The sequence below is a fragment of the Setaria viridis genome, chromosome 7 (assembly GCF_005286985.2).
Source record: "Setaria viridis chromosome 7, Setaria_viridis_v4.0, whole genome shotgun sequence".
Lineage (NCBI taxonomy): Eukaryota > Viridiplantae > Streptophyta > Magnoliopsida > Poales > Poaceae > Setaria > Setaria viridis.
Window position 1 is genome coordinate 32,106,795 of NC_048269.2, and position 12,875 is coordinate 32,119,669.

Below are 12,875 nucleotides of genomic sequence, written 5' to 3' on the forward strand. Positions count from 1 at the left end.
CATTTTGTAATCGAGCAGCAGACGCAATCTCGAATAGGAACGAAACAAATTAAATCGGTTGCAGTCTCTAATGTAATATTAATCTAGCTAGATTAGAATTCAAACAATGGCTCTGACAGTAAGATGGATGTGTCATTGTTGTGCAGCGTCAGGACGATGTCAGAAAGATGGAGACGGAAGCGATCTTCAGATGCAGACGCAGCTAACAGGAGGAGAATGGAGAAACTGCATAGCCAGATGTCTGCGTGCGTGAAGCACTGTGCATAGGACGTCTCACGCACTGTGCATAGGATGTAGGGTAATACTCTGCAGCAGCGTAGGCACTGTTTAGCGTAGGTACGCTCTCTTTAGCGGTTCATAGGTGGCAAATTGATCGTCAAGCAGCGAACAGGGTCAGAGGATCTGTTCAATCTTTCATATATCAGGTGAGTCTTTTTCTTTTGGAGTAATATCATCAGAGTCTACGCTGCATAATTTCAGTGAAAAATGAGACTGCCTGTCCTGCTATTTCCCCCCCCCCCCCCCCCCCCCCACCGTGCTCCATTTGGGGACTGAAGATTTAACTGCACAGAGCAAAGGACGACTGTACAAAGTTTTCATCTGCTATGTGGCAACTGCAAGTAGGGCCTAATTTTGTTTAGAACAGGCAGCTCGGTTGATGGTTGAGATTTTCCTTTTGTCGATTGGCCCAGCTACATTGTCTGTACAGAGATCACTTCTAGGAAAAAAGAATCCGTATTGCCAGTTTCAACTATGATCAGAATAAGTTTACAATACTTTTTTTTCCAAATTGTAAGTCGTTATATGTGACGGAGACGAGAGAAAGATCGCCGGAGAATGCGATTGGAAGCCAAAAGGGCGCTGGGAGAAGATGGAAAGTGATTCGCCGGGAAGGAAGTTACTGAGCTCATGGAGAAAAAGCGGCAGGGAACGCCAATATTTAAAGACGGTTCGAGAGAAGGGGTAAAGACGGGATTTTTACCGTGCCGTCTACACGAATTTCGAGGGAGCGGTTGTCTCAGGCGCCTAGTTCGAAAAGATTGCAATCATCAGATAGAAGACCACGAAACAGAAGGAGATTTTTTGCCGCGTTTGTTTCGGAGAAGAGGTTAAAGAAAAAGAGAATTTCGAAGTAAAAGTCATGTTTTACTCCGAAACTGGGGGGCATGGGTTGACGCCAGATTTTAACACGTTTTGATCGGCGTCAAGAGAGCAAAGGATTGGCTGATGTGGCGGGTTAAAAGGTTACGTTTGGGAATTGGCTGATTAGTGCTACATTTGGGAATCGGCCGATTGGCGCTACAGTGTTTCGAGCGATTGGCAGACGGAGTTGGTGAAGGTCGGCCGATTGGAGGTTGGAGCGTTTGGGCCAATATGGGCTTAAGATGGGTCAGAAAAGAAGATAGAGAAAGATTGGCCTGTGGGAATATACTACCAAGTGGAAGAACACGGAAAGGAACATTATACTTGAGGTAATGAGATAATTTTGAGCTAGGAATCCCCCCCTTTCCTGTGCATTTCTTTGATTCCATTGTCATTTATGAAGTTATTGAAAGCATCCATTAAGCTTTGGTCCAGATTGTCGGACGATTTTCCCACTCAAATCTGATCATGTTAAAGTCACCCCCCTATCAAGAAAGGACATTCCATCTCTGTGATATTTTGGCTGAGTTCTTGTAGGAAAGCTGCCTTCGTTTTCAATTGCACAAGCCCATACATGTTGATTACCTCCCATTGAAATTTGTCTCCTCTATTTTTAATTTTTGTACTAGAGAAGAATTCCCCACTATCCATCTCTATGACATCCAAATCACCTTGCTTTACCCCAACCAGGGTACACCTGAGTGTCCTATTGCCGCAGTCCAGTTCCAAGAAAAATTACCGTTGCAAAGATCCTTCAGTTCACCAATTGATTAGTCAGTTTTGGTCATGTCTTGTAGACAAACGTTATCAATTATGTAATGCCCCATAATTTCTTTCAGCTGTTTCCTTCTTCGAGCACCTCCCAGTCCTCTAACATTCCAGAATAAAATTTTCATATCTTCCATTTTGATTTAGGTCAGTAGCCGTTCTCTTCCTCACACTAGCATTGAGTGGTTTGTCGGTAGCCGAGGAGGAGAATACCTCTAATTCCTCCTCGTCTCCCCCACCTTTATCTCTCTCTATGTCCTTTGTTGCTTGATTTGGATTATCTTCTCTCATCTGTTGAACTGTTTGAGTGTCTTGGTTTTCGTTGTTCTCCCTCTTTTGCACAGAAGCCATGAGGGTAGCTTTGGCTACCTCATGAGCTCGGATTGTAGGTATAGCATTCTCTACCTTTCTTCTGTATCCCCAAGATCAATATTACTGATAGCAGCTACTTTTGCCAAGTAACTAGGGTCAACAGAATTAAAAACAACAAAAGCTGAAGTGTTACCTGAGCAATCTCTTCCTCAATGACTGACAGATCTTTCCGTTCGCTCATGTTTGTAGCACTCTCTTGGGTTGGGTCAGCTTCCTCATACATCTCTGTGGGTGACTCCTCAGGTAGTGAGGTTTTAACCCTTTCTACATCTTCTAGAGGGTGTAGATTCATCTCGTTGTCATCCTTGATCGCTGGTGCGCTAAGTTCTTCTGCATGCCCACTGTTCTCGGTCACCTTTTGCTTTTTGCTGGGTATAGAGTAAGCAGTTTGACCAGAGCCTTCGACTTGGGACATTTTGTTGTCACCCCTCTGTTTCTCATCCAATGGCTCATGACTAGCGAAAGAGTTTTCTTCCTCTTCTTCTTCATCCTCCTCATCTCTATCTCTCTCTCTATCAAACTTGGATGTACATGGTACTTTTCTCGAGTTATTGTTATTCTTCTCCACCTCCCACCCCATACTGTGACTCTCCATTGAAAAATACTTGAGTTTCTCCCTAAATCTCTCTAGCATTCCTGCAGGCTAGTTCTATCCTAACTGTGGTTTTTTGAGATAGTTCAGATCTACTTCTTCAGGGTCCCCCACAATGTAGGACACTTCCATTACAGTTTCTGCCATCCTGGCCCTTGGTGGGAGATTGTAGGATTTGACCCATACAACCACCAGGTTCCCATCTGCCTCAGCTGATATCCTAGTGGGTATCACCTTGGCTTTGACACTTGATGTTTCAAAGTCAAAACCTTCGAACTTAGGTACTTGGTGTCTAATTCTTCATTGGGAAAAGTGATCATGTATTCATTTTCTGCACTCATCCTTTTGATGTTCCATTTGGGCACCTCTCTGAATAAATGAACCAGCTCTCCCTCCATGATTTCCACATCTGCATAACCATATTCAATTCTCATGATTACCAGCATTGTCCTTCTTCCTCTCTGTCGTGTCTGTAGGAATGTGGATACTGTGGAAACCCTATCCAGGTAAACCAAATCCGGATACTCTTAACCCTCTCTTATTCGGACACACTGATGATCTGTGTCCAATTTTCTTACAGCAATAACAGAAAGGGATATCTCAGTTTTCTTGGATCTTGTACATAAGAGATGTTGATAATGCTGATGAGTTGAGTGGTAAGGATCTGCTATCAACAGATTCAGTACATAAAGCAAGAAAGGAAGCAATAGCACTAAAGAAGGAAAGGAATGAGATGGTTGAGCGGAGATATACTGCAAAAAGGCAAAATTTGCGTGACCTGCTTAAGTACACACACCTCGTTAACAATGATATACAGTTCAGCCCCAGAGAGCAAGGTAAATGCGTGTTCATTATCTCCTACGTCGTTCCAGCAAAAAAAAAATGGGTACTCATTATGTACCTTTTTTGGGGCTACACTCCTGGTTGCTGCTTTCTTGTGGCGTGTCTGTAGATGTATGTTCAATGTTGTAAACTCTCCTTTCTCTCTTTTTTTCAGTGGAAAAGAGGGACTTGAAGTCAGAGATTCAAAATATCAAACAAGCTATCAAGAGAGTTAAATCACTTGCGCCAGTGAGAACACATCTAGTCCTTCGAGTTGAACTGGTTCGGAAGGCGAAGTCACAGGAGGACTTAGAAGGTAGTATCAGTAAGTATAAGTTTTGATGTTTTGTTTCACAACTTGTTAGCAGTGGATCGTATCAGTTAATATCAGTTTTGATGTTTTGTTTTGACTTTGGACCAGTTCTGATTTCCAAAACCAAATCTGCGGCCTGTGTGCTGCAAATGGGTGATGAAGCAGTTCCATACGATGGAATTGGTGTTGATAGTGTTTTAAGCACGTATCGACAACAGTTCATCAGTGCTGCTCATAAGAAGGACACGAAAAAAGCTAGCTCAAAAGTTGTACCAACAAACAAAGCAAAAAACTTACCAGGTGGAAGAACACTGAAAGGGACATTATACTTGAGGTAATGAGATAATTTTGAGCTATGAATCCCCCCCCTTTCCTGTGCATTTCTTTGATTCCATTGTCATTTATGAAGTTATTGAAAGTATCCATTAAGCTTTGATCCAGATTGTCGGACGATTTTCCCACTCAAATCTGATCATGTTAAAGTCACCCCCCTATCAAGAAAGGACATTCCATCTCTGTGATATTTTGGCTGAGTTCTTGTAGGAAAGCTGCCTTCGTTTTCAATTGCACAGGTCCATACATGTTGATTACCTCCCATTGAAGTTTGTCTCCTCTATTTTCAATTTTTGTACTAGAGAAGAATTCCCCACTATCCATCTCTATGACATCCAAATCACCTTGCTTTATCCCAACCAGGGTACCCCCTGAGTGTCCTCTTGCCGCAGTCCAGTTCCAAGAAAAATTACCGTTGCAAAGATCCTTCAGTTCACCAATTGATTAGTCAGTTTTGGTCATGTCTTGTAGACAAACGTTATCAATTATGTAATGCCCCATAATTTCTTTCAGCTGTTTCCTTCTTCGAGCACCTCCCAGTCCTCTAACATTCCAGAATAAAATTTTCATATCTTCCATTTTGATTTAGGTCAGTAGCCGTTCTCTTCCTCACACTAGCATTGAGTGGTTTGTCGGTAGCCGAGGAGGAGAATACCTCTAATTCCTCCTCGTCTCCCCCACCTTTATCTCTCTCTATGTCCTTTGTTGCTTGATTTGGATTATCTTCTCTCATCTGTTGAACTGTTTGAGTGTCTTGGTTTTCGTTGTTCTCCCTCTTTTGCACAGAAGCCATGAGGGTAGCTTTGGCTACCTCATGAGCTCGGATTGTAGGTATAGCATTCTCTACCTTTCTTCTGTATCCCCAAGATCAATATTACTGATAGCAGCTACTTTTGCCAAGTAACTAGGGTCAACAGAATTAAAAACAACAAAAGCTGAAGTGTTACCTGAGCAATCTCTTCCTCAATGACTGACAGATCTTTCCGTTCGCTCATGTTTGTAGCACTCTCTTGGGTTGGGTCAGCTTCCTCATACATCTCTGTGGGTGACTCCTCAGGTAGTGAGGTTTTAACCCTTTCTACATCTTCTAGAGGGTGTAGATTCATCTCGTTGTCATCCTTGATCGCTGGTGCGCTAAGTTCTTCTGCATGCCCACTGTTCTCGGTCACCTTTTGCTTTTTGCTGGGTATAGAGTAAGCAGTTTGACCAGAGCCTTCGACTTGGGACATTTTGTTGTCACCCCTCTGTTTCTCATCCAATGGCTCATGACTAGCGAAAGAGTTTTCTTCCTCTTCTTCTTCATCCTCCTCATCTCTATCTCTCTCTCTATCAAACTTGGATGTACATGGTACTTTTCTCGAGTTATTGTTATTCTTCTCCACCTCCCACCCCATACTGTGACTCTCCATTGAAAAATACTTGAGTTTCTCCCTAAATCTCTCTAGCATTCCTGCAGGCTAGTTCTATCCTAACTGTGGTTTTTTGAGATAGTTCAGATCTACTTCTTCAGGGTCCCCCACAATGTAGGACACTTCCATTACAGTTTCTGCCATCCTGGCCCTTGGTGGGAGATTGTAGGATTTGACCCATACAACCACCAGGTTCCCATCTGCCTCAGCTGATATCCTAGTGGGTATCACCTTGGCTTTGACACTTGATGTTTCAAAGTCAAAACCTTCGAACTTAGGTACTTGGTGTCTAATTCTTCATTGGGAAAAGTGATCATGTATTCATTTTCTGCACTCATCCTTTTGATGTTCCATTTGGGCACCTCTCTGAATAAATGAACCAGCTCTCCCTCCATGATTTCCACATCTGCATAACCATATTCAATTCTCATGATTACCAGCATTGTCCTTCTTCCTCTCTGTCGTGTCTGTAGGAATGTGGATACTGTGGAAACCCTATCCAGGTAAACCAAATCCGGATACTCTTAACCCTCTCTTATTCGGACACACTGATGATCTGTGTCCAATTTTCTTACAGCAATAACAGAAAGGGATATCTCAGTTTTCTTGGATCTTGTACATAAGAGATGTTGATAATGCTGATGAGTTGAGTGGTAAGGATCTGCTATCAACAGATTCAGTACATAAAGCAAGAAAGGAAGCAATAGCACTAAAGAAGGAAAGGAATGAGATGGTTGAGCGGAGATATACTGCAAAAAGGCAAAATTTGCGTGACCTGCTTAAGTACACACACCTCGTTAACAATGATATACAGTTCAGCCCCAGAGAGCAAGGTAAATGCGTGTTCATTATCTCCTACGTCGTTCCAGCAAAAAAAAAATGGGTACTCATTATGTACCTTTTTTGGGGCTACACTCCTGGTTGCTGCTTTCTTGTGGCGTGTCTGTAGATGTATGTTCAATGTTGTAAACTCTCCTTTCTCTCTTTTTTTCAGTGGAAAAGAGGGACTTGAAGTCAGAGATTCAAAATATCAAACAAGCTATCAAGAGAGTTAAATCACTTGCGCCAGTGAGAACACATCTAGTCCTTCGAGTTGAACTGGTTCGGAAGGCGAAGTCACAGGAGGACTTAGAAGGTAGTATCAGTAAGTATAAGTTTTGATGTTTTGTTTCACAACTTGTTAGCAGTGGATCGTATCAGTTAATATCAGTTTTGATGTTTTGTTTTGACTTTGGACCAGTTCTGATTTCCAAAACCAAATCTGCGGCCTGTGTGCTGCAAATGGGTGATGAAGCAGTTCCATACGATGGAATTGGTGTTGATAGTGTTTTAAGCACGTATCGACAACAGTTCATCAGTGCTGCTCATAAGAAGGACACGAAAAAAGCTAGCTCAAAAGTTGTACCAACAAACAAAGCAAAAAACTTACCAGGTGGAAGAACACTGAAAGGGACATTATACTTGAGGTAATGAGATAATTTTGAGCTATGAATCCCCCCCCTTTCCTGTGCATTTCTTTGATTCCATTGTCATTTATGAAGTTATTGAAAGTATCCATTAAGCTTTGATCCAGATTGTCGGACGATTTTCCCACTCAAATCTGATCATGTTAAAGTCACCCCCCTATCAAGAAAGGACATTCCATCTCTGTGATATTTTGGCTGAGTTCTTGTAGGAAAGCTGCCTTCGTTTTCAATTGCACAGGTCCATACATGTTGATTACCTCCCATTGAAGTTTGTCTCCTCTATTTTCAATTTTTGTACTAGAGAAGAATTCCCCACTATCCATCTCTATGACATCCAAATCACCTTGCTTTATCCCAACCAGGGTACCCCCTGAGTGTCCTCTTGCCGCAGTCCAGTTCCAAGAAAAATTACCGTTGCAAAGATCCTTCAGTTCACCAATTGATTAGTCAGTTTTGGTCATGTCTTGTAGACAAACGTTATCAATTATGTAATGCCCCATAATTTCTTTCAGCTGTTTCCTTCTTCGAGCACCTCCCAGTCCTCTAACATTCCAGAATAAAATTTTCATATCTTCCATTTTGATTTAGGTCAGTAGCCGTTCTCTTCCTCACACTAGCATTGAGTGGTTTGTCGGTAGCCGAGGAGGAGAATACCTCTAATTCCTCCTCGTCTCCCCCACCTTTATCTCTCTCTATGTCCTTTGTTGCTTGATTTGGATTATCTTCTCTCATCTGTTGAACTGTTTGAGTGTCTTGGTTTTCGTTGTTCTCCCTCTTTTGCATAGAAGCCATGAGGGTAGCTTTGGCTACCTCATGAGCTCGGATTGTAGGTATAGCATTCTCTACCTTTCTTCTGTATCCCCAAGATCAATATTACTGATAGCAGCTACTTTTGCCAAGTAACTAGGGTCAACAGAATTAAAAACAACAAAAGCTGAAGTGTTACCTGAGCAATCTCTTCCTCAATGACTGACAGATCTTTCCGTTCGCTCATGTTTGTAGCACTCTCTTGGGTTGGGTCAGCTTCCTCATACATCTCTGTGGGTGACTCCTCAGGTAGTGAGGTTTTAACCCTTTCTACATCTTCTAGAGGGTGTAGATTCATCTCGTTGTCATCCTTGATCGCTGGTGCGCTAAGTTCTTCTGCATGCCCACTGTTCTCGGTCACCTTTTGCTTTTTGCTGGGTATAGAGTAAGCAGTTTGACCAGAGCCTTCGACTTGGGACATTTTGTTGTCACCCCTCTGTTTCTCATCCAATGGCTCATGACTAGCGAAAGAGTTTTCTTCCTCTTCTTCTTCATCCTCCTCATCTCTATCTCTCTCTCTATCAAACTTGGATGTACATGGTACTTTTCTCGAGTTATTGTTATTCTTCTCCACCTCCCACCCCATACTGTGACTCTCCATTGAAAAATACTTGAGTTTCTCCCTAAATCTCTCTAGCATTCCTGCAGGCTAGTTCTATCCTAACTGTGGTTTTTTGAGATAGTTCAGATCTACTTCTTCAGGGTCCCCCACAATGTAGGACACTTCCATTACAGTTTCTGCCATCCTGGCCCTTGGTGGGAGATTGTAGGATTTGACCCATACAACCACCAGGTTCCCATCTGCCTCAGCTGATATCCTAGTGGGTATCACCTTGGCTTTGACACTTGATGTTTCAAAGTCAAAACCTTCGAACTTAGGTACTTGGTGTCTAATTCTTCATTGGGAAAAGTGATCATGTATTCATTTTCTGCACTCATCCTTTTGATGTTCCATTTGGGCACCTCTCTGAATAAATGAACCAGCTCTCCCTCCATGATTTCCACATCTGCATAACCATATTCAATTCTCATGATTACCAGCATTGTCCTTCTTCCTCTCTGTCGTGTCTGTAGGAATGTGGATACTGTGGAAACCCTATCCAGGTAAACCAAATCCGGATACTCTTAACCCTCTCTTATTCGGACACACTGATGATCTGTGTCCAATTTTCTTACAGCAATAACAGAAAGGGATATCTCAGTTTTCTTGGATCTTGTACATAAGAGATGTTGATAATGCTGATGAGTTGAGTGGTAAGGATCTGCTATCAACAGATTCAGTACATAAAGCAAGAAAGGAAGCAATAGCACTAAAGAAGGAAAGGAATTAGATGGTTGAGCGGAGATATACTGCAAAAAGGCAAAATTTGCGTGACCTGCTTAAGTACACACACCTCGTTAACAATGATATACAGTTCAGCCCCAGAGAGCAAGGTAAATGCGTGTTCATTATCTCCTACGTCGTTCCAGCAAAAAAAAATGGGTACTCATTATGTACCTTTTTTGGGGCTACACTCCTGGTTGCTGCTTTCTTGTGGCGTGTCTGTAGATGTATGTTCAATGTTGTAAACTCTCCTTTCTCTCTTTTTTTTCAGTGGAAAAGAGGGACTTGAAGTCAGAGATTCAAAATATCAAACAAGCTATCAAGAGAGTTAAATCACTTGCGTCAGTGAGAACACATCTAGTCCTTCGAGTTGAACTGGTTCGGAAGGCGAAGTCACAGGAGGACTTAGAAGGTAGTATCAGTAAGTATAAGTTTTGATGTTTTGTTTCACAACTTGTTAGCAGTGGATCGTATCAGTTAATATCAGTTTTGATGTTTTGTTTTGACTTTGGACCAGTTCTGATTTCCAAAACCAAATCTGCGGCCTGTGTGCTGCAAATGGGTGATGAAGCAGTTCCATACGATGGAATTGGTGTTGATAGTGTTTTGAGCACGTATCGATAACAGTTCATCAGTGCTGCTCATAAGAAGGACACGAAAAAAGCTAGCTCAAAAGTTGTACCAACAAACAGAGCAAAAAACTTACCAGGTGGAAGAACATGGAAAGGGACATTATACTTGAGGTAATGAGATAATTTTCAGCTATGAATCCCCCCCCCCTTTCCTGTGCATTTCTTTGATTCCATTGTCATTTATGAAGTTATTGAAAGTATCCATTAAGCTTTGGTCCAGATTGTCGGACGATTTTCCCACTCAAATATGATCATGTTAAAGTCACCCCCCTATCAAGAAAGGACATTCCATCTCTGTGATATTTTGGCTGAGTTCTTGTAGGAAAGCTGCCTTCGTTTTCAATTGCACAGGTCCATACATGTTGATTACCTCCCATTGAAGTTTGTCTCCTCTATTTTCAATTTTTGTACTAGAGAAGAATTCCCCACTATCCATCTCTATGACATCCAAATTACCTTGCTTTACCCCAACCAGGGTACCCCCTGAGTGTCCTCTTGCCGCAGTCCAGTTTCAAGAAAAATTACCGTTGCAAAGATCCTTCAGTTCACCAATTGATTAGTCAGTTTTGGTCATGTCTTGTAGACAAACGTTATCAATTATGTAATGCCCCATAATTTCTTTCAGCTGTTTCCTTCTTCGAGCACCTCCCAGTCCTCTAACATTCCAGAATAAAATTTTCATATCTTCCATTTTGATTTAGGCCAGTAGCCGTTCTCTTCCTCGCACTAGCATTGAGTGGTTTGTCAGTAGTCGAGGAGGAGAATACCTCTATTTCCTCCTTGTCTCCCCCACCTTTATCTCTCTCTATGTCCTTTGTTGTTTGATTTGGATTATCTTCTCTCATCTGTTGAACTGTTTGAGTGTCTTGGTTTTTGTTGTTCTCCCTCTTTTGCACAGAAGCCATGAGGGTAGCTTTGGCTACCTCATGAGCTCGGATTGTAGCTATAGCATTCTCTACCTTTCTTCTGTATCCCCAAGATCAATATTACTGATAGCAGCTACTTTTGCTAAGTAACTAGGGTCAACAGAATTAAAAACAACAAAAGCTGAAGTGTTACCTGAGATCTCATTTTTTCTTTTTCTTTATGGCTTCCGCTTTGTTCTGTACTGATTTGTTGTTGTTATAGTTGCACAGACTTCGCCTTTGTGCTATGACAAGGTATTTCTTTGCTTTTATCTTAACAGTAACGAAACCCTCCCTCTCACTGCTTCCATAAGTACCTTCGACCACCTCCTCTATAAATGATTCTAGCTTCTTGTTTCTCTCACCATCCCTACCCCCCTCCCAACACACACACACACACACATCTACTCATGTTCCTTCGCATCACACTTATCACCAGCTTCATGTGTGTAGAAGTTCATGGCATATATTAGCTTGATTTGTTCCATTTCCATTTTTTATTGCAAAAGGGTCTTCATCATAGTCAATCAGTTCCTCCTCAGCAATCTCTTCCTCAATGACTGACAGATCTTTCCCTTCGCTCATGTTTGTAGCACTCTCTTGGGTTGGGTCAGCTTCCTCATACATCTCTATGGGTGAGTCCTCAGGGAGTGAGCTTTTAACCCTTTCTACATCTTCTAGAGTGTAGATTCATCTCGTTGTCATCCTTGATCGCTGGTGCGCTAAGTTCTTCTGCATGCCCACTGTTCTCGGTCACCTTTTGCTTTTTGCTGGGTATAGAGTAAGCAGTTTTACCAGAGCCTTCGACTTGGGACATTTTGTTGTCACCCCTCTGTTTCTCATCCAATGGCTCATGACTAGCGAAAGAGTTTTCTTCCTCTTCTTCTTCATCCTCCTCATCTCTATCTCTCTCTCTATCAAACTTGGATGTACATGGTACTTTTCTCGAGTTATTGTTATTCTTCTCCACCTCCCACCCCATACTGTGACTCTCCATTGAAAAACACTTAAGTTTCTCCCTAAATCTCTCTAGCATTCCTGCAAGCTAGTTCTATCCTAACTGTGGTTTTTTGAAACAGTTCAGATCTACTTCTTCAGGGTCCCCCACAATGTAGGCCACTTCCATTACAGTTTCTGCCGTCCTGGCCCTTGGTGGGAGATTGTAGGCTTTGATCCATACAACCACCAGGTTCCCATCCGCCTTAGCTGATATCTCAGTGGGTATCACCTTGGCTTTGACACCTGATTTTTCAAAGTCAAAACCTTCGAACTTAGCTACTTGGTGTCTAATTCTTCATTGGGAAAAGTGATCATGTATTCATTTTCTTCACTCATCCTTTTGATGTTCCATTTGGGCACCTCTCTGAATAAATGAACCAGCTCTCCCTCCATAATTTCCACATCTGCATAACCATATTCAATTCTCATGATTACCAGCATTGTCCTTCTTCCTCTCTGTCTTTTCTGTAGGAATGTGGATACTGTAGAAACCCTATCCAGGTAAACCAAATCCGCATACTCTTAACCCTCTGTTATTCGAACACACTGATGATCTGTGTCCAATTTTCTTACAGCAATAACAGAAAGGGATGTCTCAGTTTTCTTGGATCTTGTACATAAGAGATGTTGATAATGCTAATGAGTTGAGTGGTAAGGATCTGCTATCAACAGATTCAGTACATAGAGCAAGAAAGGAAGCAATAGCACTAAAGAAGGAAAGGGATGAGATGGTTGAGCGGAGATATACTGCAAAAAGGCAAAAGTTGCGTGACCTGCTTAAGTACACACACCTCGTTAACAATGATATACAGTTCAACCCCAGAGAGCAAGGTAAATGCGTGTTCATTATCTCCTACGTCGTTCCAGCAAAAAAAATGCGTGCTCATTATGTACCTTTTTTGGGGTACACTCCTGGTTGCTGCTTTCTTATGGCGTGTCTGTAGATGTATGTTCAATGTTGTAAACTCTCTTTTCTCTCTTTTTTTTCAG